The following is a 21,796-nucleotide window of genomic DNA, read 5'->3' as shown; positions in this document are numbered from 1 at the left end:
AGCCCAAGTGACATTTGAGGTTCCTACCACCGTGGTAAAGCAATCAGAAAACATCTGGATTTCTGTTAGTGACGAAGTTGCAGGTGCTACTAAGATGACTGGTTTGAAGCCTGTGCACACCATGGAAGAAAACGCTAACCTTCAGTTAGAAGTGAGTGAAAACAATAATGTCACACATTTGTCATCCATGTTTGGGGCCCCATGGCTAAGCATCCCAGCTCCACAGAATCCATGCAACCCAAAGGCATGGGGCTAGGAGCCAGGGCAGGGAAGAGGGAAATCTCTCCCCTTCCCTGGGCCCCCTGCCCTCTCTCCCTGCCCACGCTCATGTCCTGGTCCACAGTTCCTCAAATCTGCTTCTTTCCTAGGCAGCGCCTTCAATACACTGTGCTTTCGATCCTAAGCTGGTCCTCTGGCTCCATGTGGTCTCATACATCCTTTGCAGTTGAATTTCTTTGCAAAACACCCCCGAGAGACACAGAGTTTCTAATCTCTCATCTCATACTTCTCTGGATGACTTCAGAAGGGCATCCCCTCTGTCCTGCTCCCCTGGGACAGTCCCGCCACCCCCTATTGTACACCCCCATCCCCCACCACGACTGAAAACCCAGTGGCAGGGTCCAGCAGGGAGAGGGGTGGAGGGACCTCCATGCAGCTGGCAGCCACTGCCGTTCTCATCCCATGGGGGTCTGTGTGGTGGATGGAGGCCAATGGTTAAACCATGGTAACCTCCCCAGTCCTCAATTTTCTGCAGCCATAAGAGATAAGAAGGTGGACAATTATGAGGTGCAGGGCTGAAGATTGGTGAGGAGCACCCTGACCAACCCCAGATACTCCTAGGGCTCAACAGGAGACCCAGGAAGACCTGTGGAAGGACATCAGGGAGGGGCAGTACCTTCCTGAAGCTCCAGTGCCCACCCTCCCGCCAGCTGTGTTTCCGGGCCCCTAGGAAAGTCAGCCTCAGACTCCTCCCCCCCTGCACCCACTCCCCCAGCTTTCCAGGATTCTCCTGGGACTTGGAATGGGAGGCAGGATTTTCCATCCCAGACACATTGCCCCACCTCACCCCATCCCTGGTCAGTAGCAGGACAGCCAGAACTGCTCCAGCAGGTGCCGTGAAGAGAGACTTTGCTCCCTGTGTCACCACGATGGAGGTGGAGGGCAGAGGGGAGACAGGCAGGTGCCAGGGGCCCAGAATCTCAGAAGCTCATGCCCAGAGTGACACACGTCACATCACTGAGTTTCCATGGTTCCCAGATGAAGTCAGCTCTCCAGAGCAGCGGCAGTGATGCGGGGACCAGGTGGCAGACACGGGGGTGATGGGAGGGGGCAGGAGAGGAGGAGTCTCCACTGGCAAGACTGAGCAGAAACACCCCTCCAGCAACCCCTCAGACCGAGACAGATAAAAGGAGATGAAAAACAAAAAACAAAAACGTCGAAATGTACACCAGCAGCACCAATGTTTCCTGTTTTTCTAACAAATCGTCGATGATTTCCAAGAAAAGCAAGCTGTGCCGCGCTCCGCCCGGGCACAGCCGCAGAATTTGCACATCTGGCCTGTGCTTCGACAGCAGCCGGGGCGCCCAGGGCACAGGATGTGGCAGAGCAGTCGCTGCGGGGGCTGCAACGCGAGAATCCCGAGGCCGGAGCCCTCCGGGGAACCGCGGGGCACCCCTGCAGCCACTTCATCCCACGGTTTCCCCCAGCATGCAAGGCAGGAAGACGTGGGGTAAACAGATGTGTGTAGTTCTGGCCAACTCGCGTGCGTGCAAGGCTTGCCGCGCCCGTGTTGGCTCTGTGGACACCCGAAACTAAGGGTTTCAGGGCAGGTGTGGCCACCAGCTCCCCTCCCATCGGTGGCAGAGGCCCTCCTAGCGACCTGGGCTCTTCCAAATCCCCTCAGAGGATGGGCAGACCCCAGCGGTGGCTGAGAACCAAGTGACCCCAGGACCCCCACCCTTTCTTCTCAGCTCAGGGGCTCCCCAGGAAACCACGCCCTAGGCCTGCCCATGCAGACATACACAAAGACCAGAAGAGCCCTTGCCCCGCCCTCTTCTCCTCCCCCTACTCTGCCCCCTCACCCCTAGCTCAGCCACCTTCAGGCAACCCCTCCCTCCACCCCTCATCCTGGGTGGTGGTGAGAAGGAAGCACCCATCTGCCGACCAAGGCAGCCCGGGACTTCCCTGCACCTGCTCAGGGCACCCAGCCCACAGGCACCCCCAAAGCAAGAAGGCTGGAGGCGGGCTAGGTGGGAGACCCTGGTGGAAGCCAAGGGAAGTTCCTAAACTTGCTTTTAGGCTGGATTCCTGGCACCACTGCCTCCCCAGCTGGGCAGACCCATGCTCAAGTCAGCAACACACACCCATGTGCAAAAATATGTGCACATGAGCTTGCACTAGCACCTGCGTGCACAAATACTCACATATATGCCAATACATGTGCACAATGCTGTGGCTCACATACATGTGCAGACACATACTCAACCATACACATGATTTCACATACATGCACACATGCTGTCGTTTACACAGGTACACACATGCGCAGAGTGCTCTCACGCACATGTATGCGCACTCGCATTCATGTGTTCTCACATTGCGCATGTATGTGCAACACTCTCATCTTCACACACCTGTGCAAAACGCATGCTCTCACACATGGGCATACACATATTCTCATACAAACACATACACTCACGTACACACATGCACATTCTCACATTCACAGATAACTGCTTACACTCACAATCATACACTCCCACGTTCACATGCACACATGCATGCAACTCCCATGTTCACATGCACTGACTCAAACACATGCACACATGCTCATATATACCCACACTTAGTTGAACCAGCTGAAACTAAGCTGCAGGCTGCAGACATTGCACTGCGACACATTGCTCCTAAAAATTAAACTGTGTGATCCAAAGCTCTTCGCAATTTTGCAGAATTTCTTTCTAAAACGTTATGCACATTTCTCCTTTTAAAGTTTTAAGATTAATTTGAAACACATGCAGAGAAAGACCAGAGAGATTTCTCATCTACTGATTCTCCCTTCAAATGTTCCCCTCAGCTGGGGATGAGTTAGGCTGAAGCCAGGAGCCAAGAGTTCCATCCAGGTCTCCTACATGATGCCCAGGACCCAAGTACTTGAACCATCACTCGCTGCCTCCTAGGATGAGCACTGACAGAAAGCCAGAATTGCAGTGGAGCCAGGAAGTGAATCCAGGGACTTTGCTAAGGGGATACAGGTGTCCTGGGCAATGTCCCAACCATGGTGCCAAACACCCACCCCCCCATGTCCCTTAAGGACAAGGATGTCCTCCAACCTGACCATACTACAACAACTAGCGAGCTGCTAACGATTCTGCCAGCTCTTCTGTCTTGCTTAGCGTCCCCCAGACTCTCTCCACAGGGACCTCATCTGGAAATGGGGCAAATTTGCATTCATCTGTAACTACTAAGTCCCCACAGTCACGAAGACCTGGGGTTGTTATTTTGGAATGAGGTGGCACAGCGTTTCCTTCCACGGGCAGTAAGGGGACAGGACATGTATTCACTAATGACAGGGAAACATGGGGCCACTCAAGACCCTATCCTGACTCCCCAAACCTGCCTATGGTCTTCCAAGGCACTGGGCCAGGGCAGGAACTTGGGGGAATCTCACAAGAACCAGGATAAGGAGGTGGTGAGTTTCTACATCTCTTCAAACACAACCCATGCCCCCTCCCGCGCATGTGCGCATCAATCCTGCACCCAGGAGCCTGTCAGAGCAGCACACAGTGAGGACATCCAGAGGCAAAGTGTCTACACTGACACCCTTGTGTGTCAGCTCTACAATCTCCTGTTCCCAGCTGTATAGACAAGCAGCGAATTCACAGCACAGCAGATGGGGGTGGAGGAGGCTCTTCCTCCCCCTGGGGGACAGTGTGATGCTTGGGGCGCAGCCCAGTGAGCCTGCAAACACTCCTCGCCCTGACAAGCCCCAAGAAAAGACCTGGGTCCTGCCCAGTTATAGGAATGCTCACAGGATCAGAAGCTGCTAGATCACTGGACCAGGAAAATCCCAGAGGAAAAAACTACTCAGAAATGGTGCCATCCCCTCCTGTGGGTATGAGGCAAACGCAGTGAGCCCTAGGGAGGAGGGCCCAGGGAGGAGGGCCCAGGGAGGAGGGCCCAGGGAGGAGGGCCCAGGGAGGCATGCTGTTTGCATCCATTCAAAGTAAAAAGCCACAGGGAACTGAATGGTACTGTAGACACCAGGAGTGTGAGTACACTTCCTTCACTCCAGTTGCAGGGCCTGGCAGGTGCCAGCGTGGAAGTCGTCACATCCCGAGCAGCAAAATGATCACAGCAGCACATCAGGAAGGCTCCGGGTCCAACCTGTGCACCTGCTGATCCCTCTGCGCCAAGGACTCTCCTCCCAGATGTCCCCTTGGCTTATTCCTCCTACATACTCTATGTCCAGCGCATGTTAGTTCCCCTCTCTTCCACACCCACTACTGACTGATGCCCTCCACTTCCTTAGGGCACCCATCATTGTCATCTTCATCATCATCATCATCATCAGTGTATGCCTCACTCCCAGCCCCCTTAGGATATGGGCTTCTAAGAGCAACCAGAGCACTGTTGCTGCAGGAATGAGTGAATGGATGAGTTGGAAATAAAGAGGTGTGAATGGAGGCGCACCCACACCCAACCTGGTGCTGTCTTTGTGTGTGTGTGTTTAAGGATGTATTCATTTATTTATTTGAAAGGTAGAGTAACAGAGAGAGAGAGGGGCTGGGAGAGATTTTCCTTGCATGCCCTGGTTCACTCCCCAAACAGACACAACAACCAGGATTGGGTCAGGCTGAAAACAGATGGCAGGGGCTCCATCCAGGTCTTCTATGTGGGTGACAGAAACTCAAACAGAGGTCAATTTCCACTGCTTTTCCAGGAGCATCAGTAGGGAGCTGGAGTGGAAACAGAGCAGCTGTGTCTTGGACCAGCGCCCCAATGTGGATATTGCAAGCAACAGCTCAGTGTGTTGTCCTGTAATGCCTACTTTTCCAATGCTGTTTTTATCACATGGTCAAAAAATTGACCCAGGGCCAAATTGGGGGCATAAGCAGCGGACTTGGGTCACTAGGTTAAATGGGGCCCCTGGGTGAATCCCGCCCTCTTTGGTCCTGTCGGCTCTTGGAGGGTCATGGGAGCCAAGAGGGAATTGCCTCTTCTGCACAAGTGAGAGGAACAAGGAGAAAAACGATAGCATCACCCCAAGGCTCGTAGTAAGCAAAGAAGAAAATGCCCAACACAAATGCCAGTCGGGGAGACCAGGAGTCAGGAATTGGTGACCATGACACCCCGCAGGCGCAGTCCACCACACGAGGGAGAACAGGGGGAGGGGTATGGGAAGGAGCTAGGGGGACTTTCTGGGGTAGGTATGATGACAGAAGCATAATCCTCACACACAAACAGCAACAAATGAGTGAGAGTGAGCCAGTCTCCGGGAGGCAGATCAAGTTCAACAGCAAGGAGCGGCCGCCATCCCTTGCCCTGCTGTGGACATAGGAGGGGGAAAAAATGGAAACATCTGTCTCATCCACCTTCCTCCATACCACCCCACGCTAATCAGAGACCCACGTTGGCGTACATCCCTCTCAACTACATAAACAATACTGAACTATAAAATAAATATTTTTAAAACAGAGAATGAACCAATCCCAAAAGCAAGGTTTGGGAGAAAAAAAAAACTCAAGGCGTGAACAAGGGGCCTGTGAAATTCCACCCAGGAGGCATCCTTCGCCAGCTCAGGGCAGGTGCAGAGGCCAGCAAGAGAGCACAGGCTACCCCGACTCGACCTGTATCATTTTTCTCAAGGACCAAAGGTTGTCTTTCTGGAAAGAACAGATATGTTGACTCACTCAGGGAAGAGACAGAGGTACTCAGGGGTCCTGGGGTCCTGTGACCACCCCAAAGTTCAGAGTCAGGAAAAGAATGGACTCTAAGGGCTTGCCACTCTGGGACAAAAGCTACCAGAACAATATGAAAAAGGCAGCCACCTCCATGGAAGAGTGGGCAAAAGTTTGAGTAGAGGGGCCAGCATTGTGGTGTGTTAAGCCATTACCTGCAGCATCAGCTCCAGTTTGAATCCTGGCTGCTCCACTTCCAATCTAGCTCCCTGTTACTGCACCTAGGAAAGCAGGGGAGGAGGACCCAAGTTCTTGGGCTCCTGCACCCAAACGGGAAGGGATGAAGCTCCCGGCTCCCAGCTTCCGCCTGGCCTGGCCCCAGCCATTGCAGTCATTTTGGGGGATTGAATCACCTGATGGAAATCCCTAACTCCACCTTTAAATAAATAGTATATATCTCTCTTTTTTTTAAAAAGATTTTATTATTGTTATTGGAAAGCCGGATATACAGAGAGGAGGAGAGACAGAGAGGAAGATCTTCCATCCGATGTTTCACTCCCCAAGTGAGCCGCAACGGGCCGGTACGCGCCAATCCGATGCCGGGACCAGGAACCTCTTCCGGGTCTCCCACGCGGGTGCAGGGTCCCAAGGCTTTGGGCCGTCCTTGACTGCTTTCCCAGGCCACAAGCAGGGAGCTGGATGGGAAGTGGAGCTGCCGGGATTAGAACCGGCGCCCATATGGGGTCCCGGGGCGTTCAAGGCGAGGACTTTAGCCGCTAGGCCACGCCAGGCCGTATATATCTCTTTTTTAAAAAATTATTTTATATTTATTGCAAAGGCAGATTTATAGAGAAGGAGATACAAAGAGAAAAATCTTTTGTTCACGGATTCACTCTCCAACTGGTCACAATGGCCAGAGCTGAACCCATCCAAAGTTCGTAGCTAGAAGCTTCTTCCAGGTCTCCCACATTGGTACAGGGTCCCAAGGCTCTGACCCATCCTCTACTGCCTCTCCAGACCACAAGCAGAAATTGGATGGGAACTGGAGCAGCCAAGACACGAACCAATGTCCACATGGGATCCCAGCACATGCAAAGCAAGGATTTAGCCACTAGGCTATCATGCTGGGCCCAATATAAAAAAACAAATGAATGAATAAAATTTATTTAAAGAGAGTTGACACTTCGCAAAACAAGACATCCAAATGGCCAGTGCTGCATGTCAAGGTGCCCAACTGTATTAGTCACCAGTGAAAAGTTAATTTAAACCACAACACCAAACCACAACACACCCATCAGGATGGCTAAGACGACCAAGATGGAAAACAACAAGCATCTGTGAGAGCCCAGGGAAGCTGGGCGAGGAGCCGCAGCTGCCGGTGGCCGTGGACGCCGCTAGAACCGCCTTATGAATGGATAACCACGTAGCAGGTGTCACGACCCAGCACTTCTACACCCACACATGCACCCCAGGGAGATACACCAGGAAGTTCAAAACAACCCTTACAGGAAAAACTCCGAGATGGGTTAGGGGTCCCGGCCAAGGCGAACACGGGCAGGTGCACACCAGCTAGGAGCAAGAACAGCAGCTTACGGCTAAGCAGCTCCCCAGGAGGAAGTTCCCCAGATGAGATCCCTGGGGGGTGGGCAGAGGCCTGAGACAGTCCTCTTGGGGAATGACAGCTGCTCAGCCCTGCCGCTGAAGATTGGTGTGTACCACGGTATACTCTGGGAAGACGCGGGGGTGGTGGACAGTGACCGGTTTCACGTGCTAAGTGCTTTGGGGTTTACCACAGCGCCATATTCAAGGTAGAGGGTTCCCACTTGGGCTTGGGCCATCACACCAGCTATGGGGTAAAAGTTGGTGCTGGAGAGGGGAGGGTCTGAGGTCACATCAGGAGCCCAGCACCTCAGTGTGGCAGGATAAACAGGCCATGGAAGGGAACTGTCCCCCAAGAGTCTTCGGAGAATTGGAGACAAGGAGAGACAGAGATAAACAGACTCATTTGGGGGATGGAAAATGATTGGATCCTGGGAAAGGCGTCTCTAAGCTGCAGGTCCCCGACTAGGGCACTCTCCACACCCAGTTAGGAGGCAGTACACACACGCACACACACACACACACACACACACGCACACACACAAGCCTCAGGGATCCCACCAGCAGCCAGATGGGATGAATGCATTCAGCGATTCCACGGGGAACCAGGGCAGGAGTGGGCGTGCAGCCTAGCAGTGTGTTCCACACTGCAGGACTGGGAACAGACACCTGGCTCCGGCTCCGGCCTCTACCTCCCTGGGAAGCAGCAACGACAGCTCAAGTACTTAGGCTCCTGCCAGCCCGATGGAAGGTCTGGACGGACGGAGTTCCCGGCTCCTGGCTTTGGTTTGCCTGAGCCCTGATCCTCGCAGGCCTTTGGGAGTAAACACTGTTCACAGAGGGGAGTTCTCTCTTTCTACTCCTACCTCTCCAAAGAAATGAAATACAAGCAGGTGATAGAAGAAAATGCCGTCCCAACAGCCTGAGTTTTAGCAAGCCTAGCTGTGATGTCATGACAACGCAAACGGTGGAGCCACATAACAACACAGATGCCTTTATCACTGGCTTCACAGCCACAGCCTCAGCCACCACCCAAGGGTGCTGACTTACCTCCTCCTGCGGAGATGCCTCCCCTAGAACACAGACCCTACCTTGGCTCCTTGCCAAGAGCGTGCCACTGGCCAAATCCACACCCTGTAAGACTGATTACTGTGAACACACACAAGGCATCCATTCTCACCATCCGGCTCCAGAACTTTCTGCATCTTCCCAAACTCAAAGTATCCAACAAAGACAAACTCCCACAGAACTAGCCCCCAACATACACACACACACACACACACACACACACACACACACACACTGGTACCCTCACATCTACTGCCTGTCTCTACTTCAACTCTAGCTGCTTCACCTATGTGGAATTGTACAGAGCGTGTTCTGCTGTATGTGGTTCTTTCGCTTAGCACCAGCGCTTCCACGTGACCAGGGCTGAGCTGATCTGAAGTCAGGAGCTTCTTCTGGGTCTCCCACACGGGTGCAGGGTCCCAAGGCTTTGGTCATCCTCTCATGCTCTCCCAAGCTACAAGCAGGGAGCCAGATAGGAACTGGAACAGCCAGGACATGAACCAGCACCCACGTGGGATCCCGGCAGATGTAAGCTGAGGATTCAATCACTAGGTCACTAGATTTTCCTTTTGTAAAGATTTATTTTTATTTAAAAGGCAGAGTTACAGAAAGAGAATGAAAGAAGCAGAGCAATCCTCCACTCGCTGGCCACAGCTAGCCACTCCAAAGTCAGGAGTTTCCCCTGGGTCTCCCACATGGGTTCAGGGACCATTCTCCACTACCTTCCCAGGCACATTAGCTGGGACTGGGCTGAAAATGCAGCAGCTCTGGGGTCCAGAACGATGGCTCAGTGGCTAAATCCTCGCCCTTGCAAGCACTGGGTTCCCACATGGGTACTGGTTTATGTCCCAGCTGTTCCACTTCCCATCCAGCTCCTTGCTTGTGACCTGGGAAAGCAGTCGAGGACGGCCCAAAGCAACCACTGAGAAGTGAAACAGCATATGGAAGATCTTTCTCTCTGTCTCTCCTTCTCTCTGTAAATCTGCCTTTACAATAAAAATAAGTAAACCTTTAACAACAACAAAAAGAAAAGAAAAGATAAAGAAAGCACAGCATCTGCGACATGGTAAGGAGAGTGAGAGGGTGGAGCTGGCGGGGGCAGGGGTGGAGATACTTGGCCTGTGCGGGCCCAGACGGGAGATAACACTGGTTTAGTGCATGAATGAATCTGAGATCACCATGAGAATAAATCATGAATAACACTAAACTCCTTAAATAAGCGCAAGTTTAAGGAAAAAATCATGTTCCCGGGACCAGTTTGAGTTCTGACTGCTCCACTTCCCATCCAGCTCCCTGATAATGCTCCTAGGAAAGCCGTGGAGGTTAAGTGCCTGGGTCCCTCCACCCACGTGGCAGACCCAGAAGTAGCTCTTAGCTCCTGGCTTCAGCCTGGCCCAGCCCTGGCTCTCACAGTCATCTGGAGAGTGAACTAGTGGATGGAAGATCTCTCTGTCTCTCCTTTTCTCTTTCTGTAACTCTTTCAAATAAATCAATCTCTCTTAAGAAAAAAAAAAACAGTCATGCTCCTACCTTCATCTACGGCGCGGGTATTCGGGGGACGCAGCCAATGAGAAGGTAGAGGATGAAGGCGCAGGGGACTCGGAGGGACCAGATACAAACGACAGCCATGCTCACGATCACGCGCTGACCATGGCCCCAAGCCAAGCCTTTCAACAAGGCTCTAGACAGGAAGTTGGATGGCAGCCCAGCAGCCGGGAGCCACAGTCTGACTCAGTGAGCTCCACTTGTCCCGGTGGACAGCATTGGTGCCACACTGCCCCCCGCCCAGGGTAGTGGGACAAAGAGAAAGGCGACTTGGTGGCATCACCTCTTTGTCCACTGTAGTCAACAGTGCAGTCTTGGGGTCCGGTTTCTCCCTGTTCCTAGGAGTTCTCAATATCTCATTCTGCTAGCTAATTCAGGTTCCTTCCAGAACAATCTCTGGACCTAATCCCCAAATTATCTTGCAAGCTTGAGCCCGGGGACCCTTAGCTTCATGGTCTCAGACTCTCCGGCTCTACCCCTCCTATTCCTTCCTCTCTCCCCCTCCCACTCTCCTTCACATGGCCCACCCACCATGGCTTCAGTTCCTTTCAAGGGTAATAACCTTTTCCCGTTTTCCACTTTTATGATATATGAAAGCCCATCTTAGCGCCTCATGACCACAGGCTAGTGTATATATGGTTGTCACAAGCGCCTGTGTCCCTTGGGCCTATGGCTGGGCAGTTTACCCTCTGCACACTCCGTCCAGTGCGTTCAGGGAAGGGGCTCCCATGGTGTGCCTAAGTCCCATCCCTCGACCACTAATGAGGGAAGGTGGCACCAAGGCAGACTGAAGCCCTTTCCAATATGTGCTCAGTCGCCTGTCCTGGGACCCCCACACAACCAAGGGCTCTGCACACGAGTTCGTGGCCCTGTGAGTGCCAGGAAATGGTGCCAGGCGGGCAGTGGGTGCCCCCAGGGTGCTACAGCCCTCTGAGGAGACAAGGAAGCCAGCAGCCGCCTGCTCAGCCCATTTCTCAGACACATCATGGAGAAAAGCGTTCCTTTCATGAAGGCTCTCACTTCTGGGGAAGCCCTGCCACACTCCCACCCCAAGCAGGCCCTGTCTGCTCCCCAAAGTGCAGCTCCCTTTCAAAAAAGAAGGGGCTGGTGTTGTAGCACAGCCAGCAATGCCAGCACCCCATAGGAGCACCAGTTCCAGCCCCGGCTGCTCCGTTTCCGATCTAGGTTCTTGCTAATGTGCCTGGAAAAGCAGTCCAAAATAGCCCAAGCACTTAGGCCCCCCCCACCACGTGGGAGACCCGGATGGAATTCCAGGCTTCCGACTTCACTGGCCATTATAATCATTTGGGGAATGAACCAGCAGATGGAAGATCTCTCTCTCTCTCTCTCTCTCTCTCTCTCTCTCTCTCTCACTGTGCCTTTCAAATAAATAATATTTTTTAAGAAATAATTAAAAGGGGGCCCGGCGGCGTGGCCTAGCGGCTAAAGTCCTCGCCTTGAAAGCCCCGGGATCCCATATGGGCGCCGGTTCTAATCCCGGCAGCTCCACTTCCCATCCAGCTCCCTGCTTGTGGCCTGGGAAAGCAGTCGAGGACGGCCCAATGCATTGGGACACTGCACCCGCGTGGGAGACCCGGAAGAGGTTCCAGGTTCCCGGCTTCGGATCGGCGCGCATCGGCCCGTTGCGGCTCACTTGGGGAGTGAATCATCGGACGGAAGATCTTCCTCTCTGTCTCTCCTCTGTGTATATCTGGCTGTAATAAAATGAATAAATCTTTAAAAAAAAAAAGAAATAATTAAAAGGAAAAACAAGGGGATAACATTTTGCTTACTCTGACCCATATATCCTGCTCAGGAACAATAAAAGGAGATTTTCCTCTTGCTCTAACAGGATTCACACTTATGGAAAATGCTTGGTATGCCTGCAGGCAATAGAGGACATCATACAAATTCATCGCAAGTATTCCTAATACTCTGAGCCCAACTTAGACGCCTGTTTGTCCAGGGTCAGGGAGGCTGGGCAATCACCGGGGATATCTAAAAATTTCCTCCAAAACTCCCAGCCAGTGCTCCCTTGCCCCCTTAAAAGTCCAGCTCCCCATTGCCCCACAGCCTGTCCAGGAGGCAGGACAGGAAGTCCCCTCCGCTGTCCACCTCCCTCCTCCCCGACCACGTCATGTTGCAAACACTTCCCCAGGCTCCTCTGCAGAGGCTGTGAGGGAAGGGGAAGGCAGCCCAGGGCTTCCCTGGCTGACTCACTCCTCCCCAAACTGGATTGCACTGGAAAGCAGTAAGTGGCTTTCCATGGAGCAGGTCCTCAGCGCATGCAGTCAGCAGTAGAAGACATGTACCTTGTCCCCTACTGATGGCAATGATCCAAGGTGTCAGAAGCCCCTTGAGATGTCCCCTCTAGCATGCCAGCAAAATACTGGTGCATACAGACCCTGGATGGGGGACAAGATGACTGGACCCCATAAATGTCTCAGTTGAAGCGGGTACAGCCCAGCCTGCAGGGTCACCTGACACCCAAGGCTGAAGCTTAGGCCTCTTGCCCTGCTGGCCACTCTACTGGGTCATCATTCATTCATTCATTCGGCAACACCCACAGACGCTTCCAAGGGCACATCCCTTTAACGCACTGGGGAGTCAGCACTAGGTACAGTGGTTGGAGGTTTCTGCATTGGTAGGGATGAGAGAGGCACAGAATGCTTGGGTCTTGGGGGCACAGGAGAGGGGGCAGCCCGGCTGGTTGGGGGAGAGGGTGAGCACGGAGCTCAGACATGCCCTGTGTGCAGGGATGACCTCAGAGGCTTCCAGGGATGGGGACAGAGGGATCTCCATAGGAGGGGCCTCCCGGGGAAGCGAGCAGGTAGCGTGGTCCAAGAGGCCCACCTGCAGGCGGTTAACAGTGAAGAAGGCTGAGGAAGTGAGAGGAAAAACAGGCAGCAGAGAGCTGGCACGCAGTGACCAACACAGACATGACTTGGACCTTGTGCGTGTGGTGTCTGGTGGCAGCGAGGACAGACACAGGGAAACCTTCAGAGGCAGGCTGTACCCTTTGCACACGTAAGCAAGGCATCCCAGTGACGGCCCCATGTGCATCCTCAGGTGCCAGGGAGACAACCTCACTGGGCACAGCAAGAAGAGAAGCAGATGGGGTGTGGCTGTGGGTGCAGATGGCCAGGGCAACACGGGTGACAGCGTTGGGCATCAAGTGCCACAGAACTTCAAAGAGGCAGGTTGGTGAGACACCATTCGGATTTGCCAGAAAAAGGAGCTGACACCCTCAGAGGAAGCCACCCTACAAGGCAGTGTGGGCTGGAAGACAGGTTGCTGTCACTGTGCCCCCAAGAGAAACTTATGGCTGCAAGAGTCCTGGGGGAAAGCAGTAGGTCCCCTCTCCTCTCAGCCATCAGAAGCACTCTAACAAAGCTATATACTCAGAGGGCAGGCTTGGGAAACTCAAGGAGTAGGGGATCCGCATCACTCAGGGCATTTGGTCCAGAGGGCAAGAGGCTCAGGAAATGAGGGTAGGAAGCGGGTACCGGGGCAGCGATCACAGCCCCATGCCCCCTTCTCTCCCCCTACTGCTGCAGCCCCCAGCCCTATTTCTCAAGCACATGCACCAAACAAGCAAAGCTTGCAGCTTCTGGTTGTCTCAAAATCAAACTCTAGTAACACCGGCCCCAAACCCCAAGGATGAGAGGCCCATTTCTCACCAGCTCCACCTGCAGGGGAAGGAGGTTGGTCCTGAGAGCTGACCTGAGATACCCACAGAGGAAGGTGATGGGAAAGTGGAGCTGAACTCACACATTTCTACAAGGGTCCAGAGGAGCCAGGAACCAAAGATGTGGAGAAAAGCCCACACTGCAAGCACAGGATACAAAGGAGAAGCCTGTGTCCAGTAGGAGCTAGTCCAGTAAGCTAGGCCTTACTCTCTCTCTCTCTCTCTCTCTCTCTCTCTCTCTCTTAGCCGTAGCTCCCAGGACAGCTATGGCTCCCCAACAGCTAAGGTGGCCCTGCTCTGGGGAACAGGCTATGTCTGCTTTGGGTATTCAAGGCCATTGCACTTTATTTAAAATTTATTTGGGGCCAGTGCTGTGGTAGAGTGGGTTAAACTCCACCCCATACGGGCATGGGTTTGAGTCTTGGCTGCTTCACACCTGATGCAGCTTTCCTGCACTAGGAAAAGCAGTTGAAGATGGCCAGGTCCTTGGGTCCCAGCACCCACATGGAGACCTGGATGAAGTTCCAGGCTCCTGGCTTTCAATGGACCTAGCCCCAGCCATTGTGGCTGGTCTTTTTAAAAAGAAAGTGTACTCACTTATCTAAAAGGCAGAGACAGAGAAGGGGAGGGGGGGAGAGGGAGAAGTGGAGGAGGAGAGGGGGACAGTGAGAATGAGAGAGAGAGAGAAAGATCTTCTATCCACTGGTTCACTTCCCAGATTGCTGCACTGGCGGGGGCTGAGGCCGTCTGAAGCCAGGAGTCTGATCTGGAATTCCATTCAAGTCTCCTACATGGGTGTTGGAGGCCCAAGCATTTGGACCATCCTCCACTGCTTTCCCAGGCATATTAGCAGGGAAGCTTTGATTGGAAATGAAGCAGCCAATACATGAACTGGTGTTCACCGGAGATGCTGTATCGCAGGTGGCGCTCTATCATACCACCACCTCCTTACGGAACTTCTTACATTGAAGTCACACTTTTGCAATAACCACTTATGTATCCATTCAGACGAAGCCAACCTCCTTCCCCCTCCTTGCTGATTTAGAGAACCAGAGGTGTTTGGGAAAGGGACTGTCTCAACTCTGTCCTCCCAGTTATCATAGCTGACACGGCTTTTACCATTTCCCCCCATCCGGTGCCCCACAGCGGGGAGCTCCCTCCCGCACGGACATGCGTTCCAGTGTTGATCTGCTTTGAATTTTTCCAAGATTGACCCTCCCACCCCCATCTGCTCCACAATGAGCTGAAGTCTATTTCTCCACACTTCCCCTTCAGGAGCCCCTCTTCTACCCTGGGGTGTGGGTAACCCCACAAAGTCTTCAGCTCTTCTAAAAGACGCCGCAAGGTAAACATGTAAAGACACTACTTCACTCCTGCCTTATCTTCTTAGAAACAGCTCCACGTTTTTAATCGTTGAGTAAGATGTCACCACCATCTTGTTCCCTTTCTCTAGGTGTAAGGGAGTTGACAGTCAGGGGGCAGATGTTTGATCTGGCAGTTAAGACACCCACACCCTACACTGGACAGCACACCTCAGTTTCGGATTCGCCTCTGACTCCTGTCCTCAGGTTCCTGCTCATGCATACCCCAGGAGCCATGGTGATGGCTCAAGACCCTGGGTTCCTTCCATCTACAGGGGAGACCTGTGTGTTCCCAGCTCCTGGCTTTGTCATAGACATTTCCTTCTCGCTCTCTTTCTCTCTCTCATTTTCCCCCTCTTCCTATCTCTCTCTCTACATGGCTGCCTTCCAAACAAATCAATCTTGAAGAAAAAATGCTGGTGGCAGCCGCACAGATACATAAAGCAGATAGCCACGGCTTGGGCATAGAACGCCAACATCCTAAAGAAATCACAGCAAACCAAAGCTACCGTGAAAGTAACAGAGTAAAACTTCTGGGCCAAAGGGAGATTATTCTAGAAACATAAGGAGGGTTCAATTCTCAGGCATCGGTGATGGGCTGTGTCACATCCGCCTATGACGACAGAGGCTAAAAAATCCTGGAAAGTGCTTTAGAAAGTGCTAGACAAACTGAGCCTCCATTCATGCTTACCAACACCCTCAGCCAGAGGGGAGTGAAGGGCCCTTCTTCCACGCACTCTGCCTCCAGACAGCGCCCACATCAGAGACACAAAGCCCCAAGTCCGCCACTCCGATCCTTAGCTCCGGTCTGTGTGTGAGCATGGGCAGCAGCACCTGTCCTCTCTCACTCCCAGCCTGTCCTCGAGGACCCCATTTGGGAGGTGGATGTCGGGCAGGGAGTAAGGGGATTCTTGCCAAGACTCCAGCGCTTAAGTTGAGGCCCTTGCGTCATCCTGGAAATGGGCTGAAATCACAAACCGATGAGCAATCCGGAAAGCAAATGCCCACAACTGTGGCTCAGCACATGCCCCCCACTATGCATCACCCCAAGTTCTCATCAATGAGTCACCAGGGCTGTCCTCATTCCCCACCCCCACCCAGGCTCTGACAAACAGCTTCCTCCCACAAGGAGCCCTGCGGGGGTGGTGGCGAGTGAGAGAGGAGGGGGAAATGAGACCAGCATGGAGGAGGTCAGACCTAAAAACTGAGTCATGAGTTGCGGATCAGGGGGCCAGATAGGACATGGGGGACCTCCAAGGCCAGAGCCTTCGGTGGATGGGGACTGCTTTCCTTGGGCACGAATAAAGAGGATCTTGAAATGGGAAGTTGGGGAGAGGGGCTCCCTCCGTAGCAGCATGTCCATCCCAGTGTCCACCAGTAGGACACTGGAGTGTGGGGACGGGGTGAGGAGACAGGCAACGAGTCCCTGAACCACTCCAGGCACTGCATGAGGGATCTGTCCGCAGTTCTGATGTCTAATTCTCACAAAGCTGCAAGTCCATACACCCCACACCCCAACACCCCCCCACACACCCAGAGCTGTGAAAAGATGTGTGACAGCGCACACCCCAAGAGCTTCTAGCATCTGCCATGTTCTTGGGATTCTGACAGGCACAGCTGTTTCCTTTTACTAAGCAGCTCAGCTCAAATATGACTTCGGCGATCGGCACTATGTCTACATGGCTAAATCCTCACCTTGCAACCACCCAGCATCCCATGTCGGCACTGGTTCGTGTCCTGGCTGCTCCACTTCCCATACAGCTCCCGCTTGTGGTCTAGAAAATCAGTCAAGGTTAGCCCAAAGCCTTGGGACCCTGCACCTGTGTGGGAGATCCAAAAGAAGCTCCTGGCTCCTGGCTTCAGATTGGTTCAGCTCCAGCCATTGCAGCCACTTGGGGAGTCAAGATGGATGGAAGATCCAAGAGTCAAGTGGATGGAAGATCTTTCTCTCTGTCTCTCCTTCTCTCTCTGTAAATCTGTTCTGCCTTTCCAATAAAAATAATCAAATCTTTAAGAAAAATATGACTTCATCAGGAAGTCTTTCCTTGACCCTCCCCATCATTCCCCTCCCACAAAGTATATTTTGCTTCCTTTTCCATAATGGCATGACGCCCCATAATTCTCATGTGACAAATAAAAGAATACCTGAGCTCGGTGTCTGGCTCCCCATTCCTACAAAGTGCTGAGCAAACGAGTTGAATGGTAGAGGCTAGGCGGCTAGGCAAGGACTACAGCAAGCATCAATGTTCACACCCACCCGTTCTACAGATGGGAAAACTGACACTCAAAGGGCATATGGTTCATCAAGGTCACGTGGCTGGGAGTGGAGGGGTCGGGCAGAGACAAGCCCTGCTCTTCACCCTTACCCCAACCCTACCCAGCCCCACATTCCTGGACACCTCCCCAGGCCCTGCCCGGGGAAGGAAACCACACAAGCTCATTTGCCTAGGACAACAACTGCACAGCTCATGCTCCCGAGGACATGAAAATGAAAAGCTCACCCCTCCCTCCTTGTCCCCACCCCAGCACAAACCCTCCAACCCCCACTCTCCGCCTAGGGCATCCTGGGTCCAGGGAGCTTCCACCGTTGGTGTGCGTGGGGGTTTCTCGGCAACAGCATGACCCCAAGAGGGCCACAGCTGTGCTGTCGTTGGGTAGTCCCTGTAGGTCAAGGCGACCCACGCTAGGAGCCACAGAAAGGAGCAGACAGTGAGCATGTGCAAAGGCCCAGGGGTCTGCCGGAACTTGAGGCAAGGAGGCAGGAGCTGTGCACCTGGCCAGTCATGCTGATGGGGGACTCAGCTTCACTAGGTTTGTTGATCTCACAGCACCATGACAGTGGGACAGTGGCGGAGCCTACAGGTAGGGGTTCTCCACTAATGCCAAATCCTAAAGCTCAGAGTCTAGTAAAGTCCCTGCTTCAGCCTCCTCCTCCTCCTCCTCCTCCAGGGTGTACCTCACTACAACTCCATCTTACCTATCTGGGAGCCATTTAAGTGATGACCTGAACTCTCCAGAGCCCAGAAGCAAACAGAGCGACACGAAACATACTTCTGTAGAAGCCTCTGACGCCTGCAGATGCCAGCAGGTTGTCGCTAAGCCTTGGCCATCCCTGGTCAAGGGCAGACTTCAGAGCCAGCCTGGTTGTAGCACCTTCCATCCTTGTGCACTCAGCCTGGAGCTTCCTTGCACAGAAAATGAGGGCAGACATAACTGTGCGGCTAAAGGGCATCACATACTTTTAAGCCCAGTACCTGAATCCATGCAGGCATAGTCAAGAGGAAACAAATAAAGGCCAGAAAGAGAGATGGATGATGGGGCCCAGTGTGACGGCTCAATCAGCTAATCCTCACCTTGCAAGTACCGGCATCCTATATGGGCACTGGGTCATGTCCCAGCTGTTCCACTTCCCATCCAACTCCCTGCTGTGGCTGGGGAAGCAAAAGAGGATGATCCAAAGCCTTGGGATCCTGCATCTGTGTGGGAAGAACCTGGGTTCTGGCTTCAGATCAGCTCAGCTCCTGACACTGTAGCCAGGGGTAAACCAGTGGATGGAAGATCTTTGCCTCTCCTCTCTGTAACTCTGTTATTCCCAAAAAAATAAATCTTAGAAAAAGAAAATGATGAATGACAGAGGGAGGACCACAATCCTGTCTCAAGCAGTCCCAGGGTGCACGAGAAAAAGGCATGCCAGAATCACAAACTCTCCAACAAGAGCCTCAGCCGGGGCCTAAGGGCTAACCATGGAAAGGCAGGCAGCATAATCCACCAAGATCTCTCTTACAACGGAATGCAATAGGACACCAGGGAACGGAGTGCAAGCTGGGCAAGATACTGTGTGCGAAGCAGTAGCAGCAGGCTATGCATCCCTCCAGAGCACACCCCTAAATACAAAAGCGTGGAACAGAATCTAAGAGGCCATGTCCCCTAAGGAAGAAAAATGGCTACTACTGACAACTCCCAAGGTCTTAGCACTGACCTTGGGGTCAGCACTGCAAGTAAGGCTTAGGAAAACAACCTATGGCAGAACGGACAGTTGCTGCCCGGGGCATCCATCATTCAGTCTTTCAGCCCAACCAGCTGAGACCAAAAGATGCTTTCTGGCCCACAGGCATCCTACAGAGCCCAGCCCGTGGGGAGGAGTAGGCTCCTTCAACACAAGCAAGTCCCTTCCACTCCCAGGCTCAGTCAAATCCCCTTTCAAGCAGCAACAAGTCCTGGGATCACTGGATACCCTGTGCCTGCAGAAGAGCCTGCACCCCACCCTAAACACGTTCCTCACCCAATAACCTCCAGGGTGTGGGAGGGAGGAAGAGGAGGTGGTCCTGCTTCCCCTGCAGCTTGGGGGAGGGGAGACCACAACCAGCACCCACTGGAGCTGGAAACAAGGGGAGGAGGGCTCCCCCAACCCCAGCACAGACAGCTTTCAAACCTTTCTGTACCCCAAAGCAGGAAGAGGGACGGACCCCTCCTCCTCCCCGCCCCCCATAGGCCCCTAACTGGAGACTCACACCATGGAGGCCACGCTTGGGACGCCCTGGATGTCCGAGTCCTCGTTCTGCAAATAGTCACGGGGCAGCTTCCACACGCACCTGCCTTCATCCCACCTGTTCCCATTTGAACTTCCCACACAGCCCCGTGCGCCAGGTCTCATGTCTCAGCTATGGAGACTGCGGCTCGGACAAGGGCTTGTAAGAGGCTGACGCTCACACAGCCTGCAGCTCAGCTGTCTTTTCCACATCACACATGGGGTTCCCAGGCGGTGGCCCTGGTGTCACCATTTAGAATTCATCCCCCTTAGCCTGGCTGATCTGTGTGTTTATACACACTGACTATGGTCAGCAGTGGGAGCCCAGGACAGGCCAGGAGGTCCTCACAGCAGAGGGAAAACAAAGTGTCCAAACATTTTATGGGACTTGGAATTAAAAGTTGGGTTTGAAGGTTGGTGCCATGGCATAGCGGGTGAAGTTCCCGGTTGTCTGCCTGCCATGCTGGCATCCCACAGGGGCTGCGGTTGGAGTCCCGGCTACTCCATTTCCCATCCAGCTCCCTGCTAATACACCTGGGAAAGCAGCAGAGGCTAGCCCAAGTGCTTGGGTCCCTGCACCCACGTGGGAGACTTGGAAGAGGCTCCGGGCTCCCGACTTCCACATGGTCCAGCTCCTGCTGTTGCAGCCATTTGGGTAGCGAACCAGCTGATGAAACATCTCTTCCTCTTTCTGTAACTCTGTTTTTCAAATAAATAAGTCTTTAAAAGTGGCTGGGCTTGTTTTGGTGCAAAAAAATGGTTGCAGTCCATGCATAGCTTCTTCATAAGCCACCTCCACCAGGACCAAGGGAACCAGAGACCAGCTATGGGAGGGGAGCTCCCAGCCACACTTGGCCTATTTTCAAGCCTTCCTCTCCTCTACCCACCCACCACCATCCCCCTCACTGCAGGAGCCTGCTCACTTCACACCACATCCTGCGGCTTTCATGTCGCCTGCTGTCTCCCATTCAGCAGCCTGTCTTTCTACTACAAACTCCAACTTCTTGGCGGGTGCACCCCCACCCCCGGCGCGCACGCGTACACACACACACGCGCGCGCGCGCACACACACACACACACACACACACAGATATGCCTTCATGCCAGGTCCGAAGATGCAGCCCCGCACCCACGGCAGCCACAGTCCCGGATCGGTTGGCTAGCGAGGGGGCAGGAGGCTCCCTCCAGGGCACACCCAAGACCCCCAACTCCTGGCAACCAAGGGACCCCGGCTGCCAGCGCGCACAGACAGCAGCGCGCGCGAGCTCCCAGCGTCCCAGCGACTTCGTGAGGTACAGTCCCAGGCGGTGGCGTCCTCCTCACAGAGCCCAGAGACGGCCACACCTGTCCAAGGCCACCTCTTGCAGCCGCTCCTCCCCGGCCTGTTCCCGCTCCACACACCTGCAGTCCCCGGCCGGGCACCGAGCCCCTCTCCAGCGGCGACTCCCCGGGGTTCGAGTCGGGACCACCGCGCCCAGGGCTGGAGCGGCGCAAGTCTGCATCAACCGGCCAGCCCCGGGGCTCCCGAGGCTCAGGGGTGGGACGAGGCGCCCGGGGGCGTGGGCAGGCGGGGCCAGGGGCGGGACTGCCTCTCGCCGGCCTCTGGCGCCACCTTGTGGTGGGGGCAGTATCAGCCAGGTACCTGCCCCAGCCGGGATGTTCCAGAAATCCCGCCAAGCGCCCAGAAGGCTTCGAACCCTGGGAAAGTGAAGCCCTGGCAAGATGCGCGGCTGTGGCAAGTGGATTGACCCCAGCGCCAAGCACCGACCAGCGACTCCCCAAGCAACAAAAGTGAGGTTCGGCTGAGGGGGGCGGCAGCGTGGCATCGGGTTGGGGGCAGTGGGTGGAGCAGTGTGTGTTGGGGTGGATGGGGGTGGGCCTGGGGTGGGGGCTTCGGGGAAAGGGGAGAAAGAGGAAGCCCTGAGGAGCTGCTTCCTCCTCGGGCCTAACTCAGAGCCCCACTTCCTCCTCCCACTTCTATTTTCTTCGGGTGCTCTTAACCCTAAAAGTGCCCGCACGCGTGCTGGGCCAAGGGCCCTGGCCCCCCAAACCGCCGCAGTTTCTGGGAAAGCCAATGGGCCCAGAGACTCTGAGCGCTGCTCCCGCA

At 54.0% G+C, this 21,796-nt stretch overlaps 1 protein-coding gene across 2 annotated transcripts in view; it reads right to left on the bottom strand.

The window, feature by feature from the left end:
* The window catches only part of PIK3R5 (phosphoinositide-3-kinase regulatory subunit 5), a 65,820-nt gene extending 44,512 nt beyond the window's left edge, over nt 1-21,308 (bottom strand). For both annotated transcript variants that reach the window (XM_058676739.1, XM_058676737.1), the window contains exon 1: nt 21,091-21,308. The gene's annotated coding sequence lies outside the window, so the exon portion shown is untranslated. The remainder of the gene's footprint in view (nt 1-21,090) is intronic.
* Nucleotides 21,309-21,796: the final 488 nt, after the last annotated feature.

Source organism: Ochotona princeps, chromosome 17, assembly GCF_030435755.1.
Source record: "Ochotona princeps isolate mOchPri1 chromosome 17, mOchPri1.hap1, whole genome shotgun sequence".
NCBI classification, from domain to species: domain Eukaryota; kingdom Metazoa; phylum Chordata; class Mammalia; order Lagomorpha; family Ochotonidae; genus Ochotona; species Ochotona princeps.
Note: the sequence above shows the minus strand (reverse complement) of the source record. Positions and strands in the feature narration are given on the sequence as shown.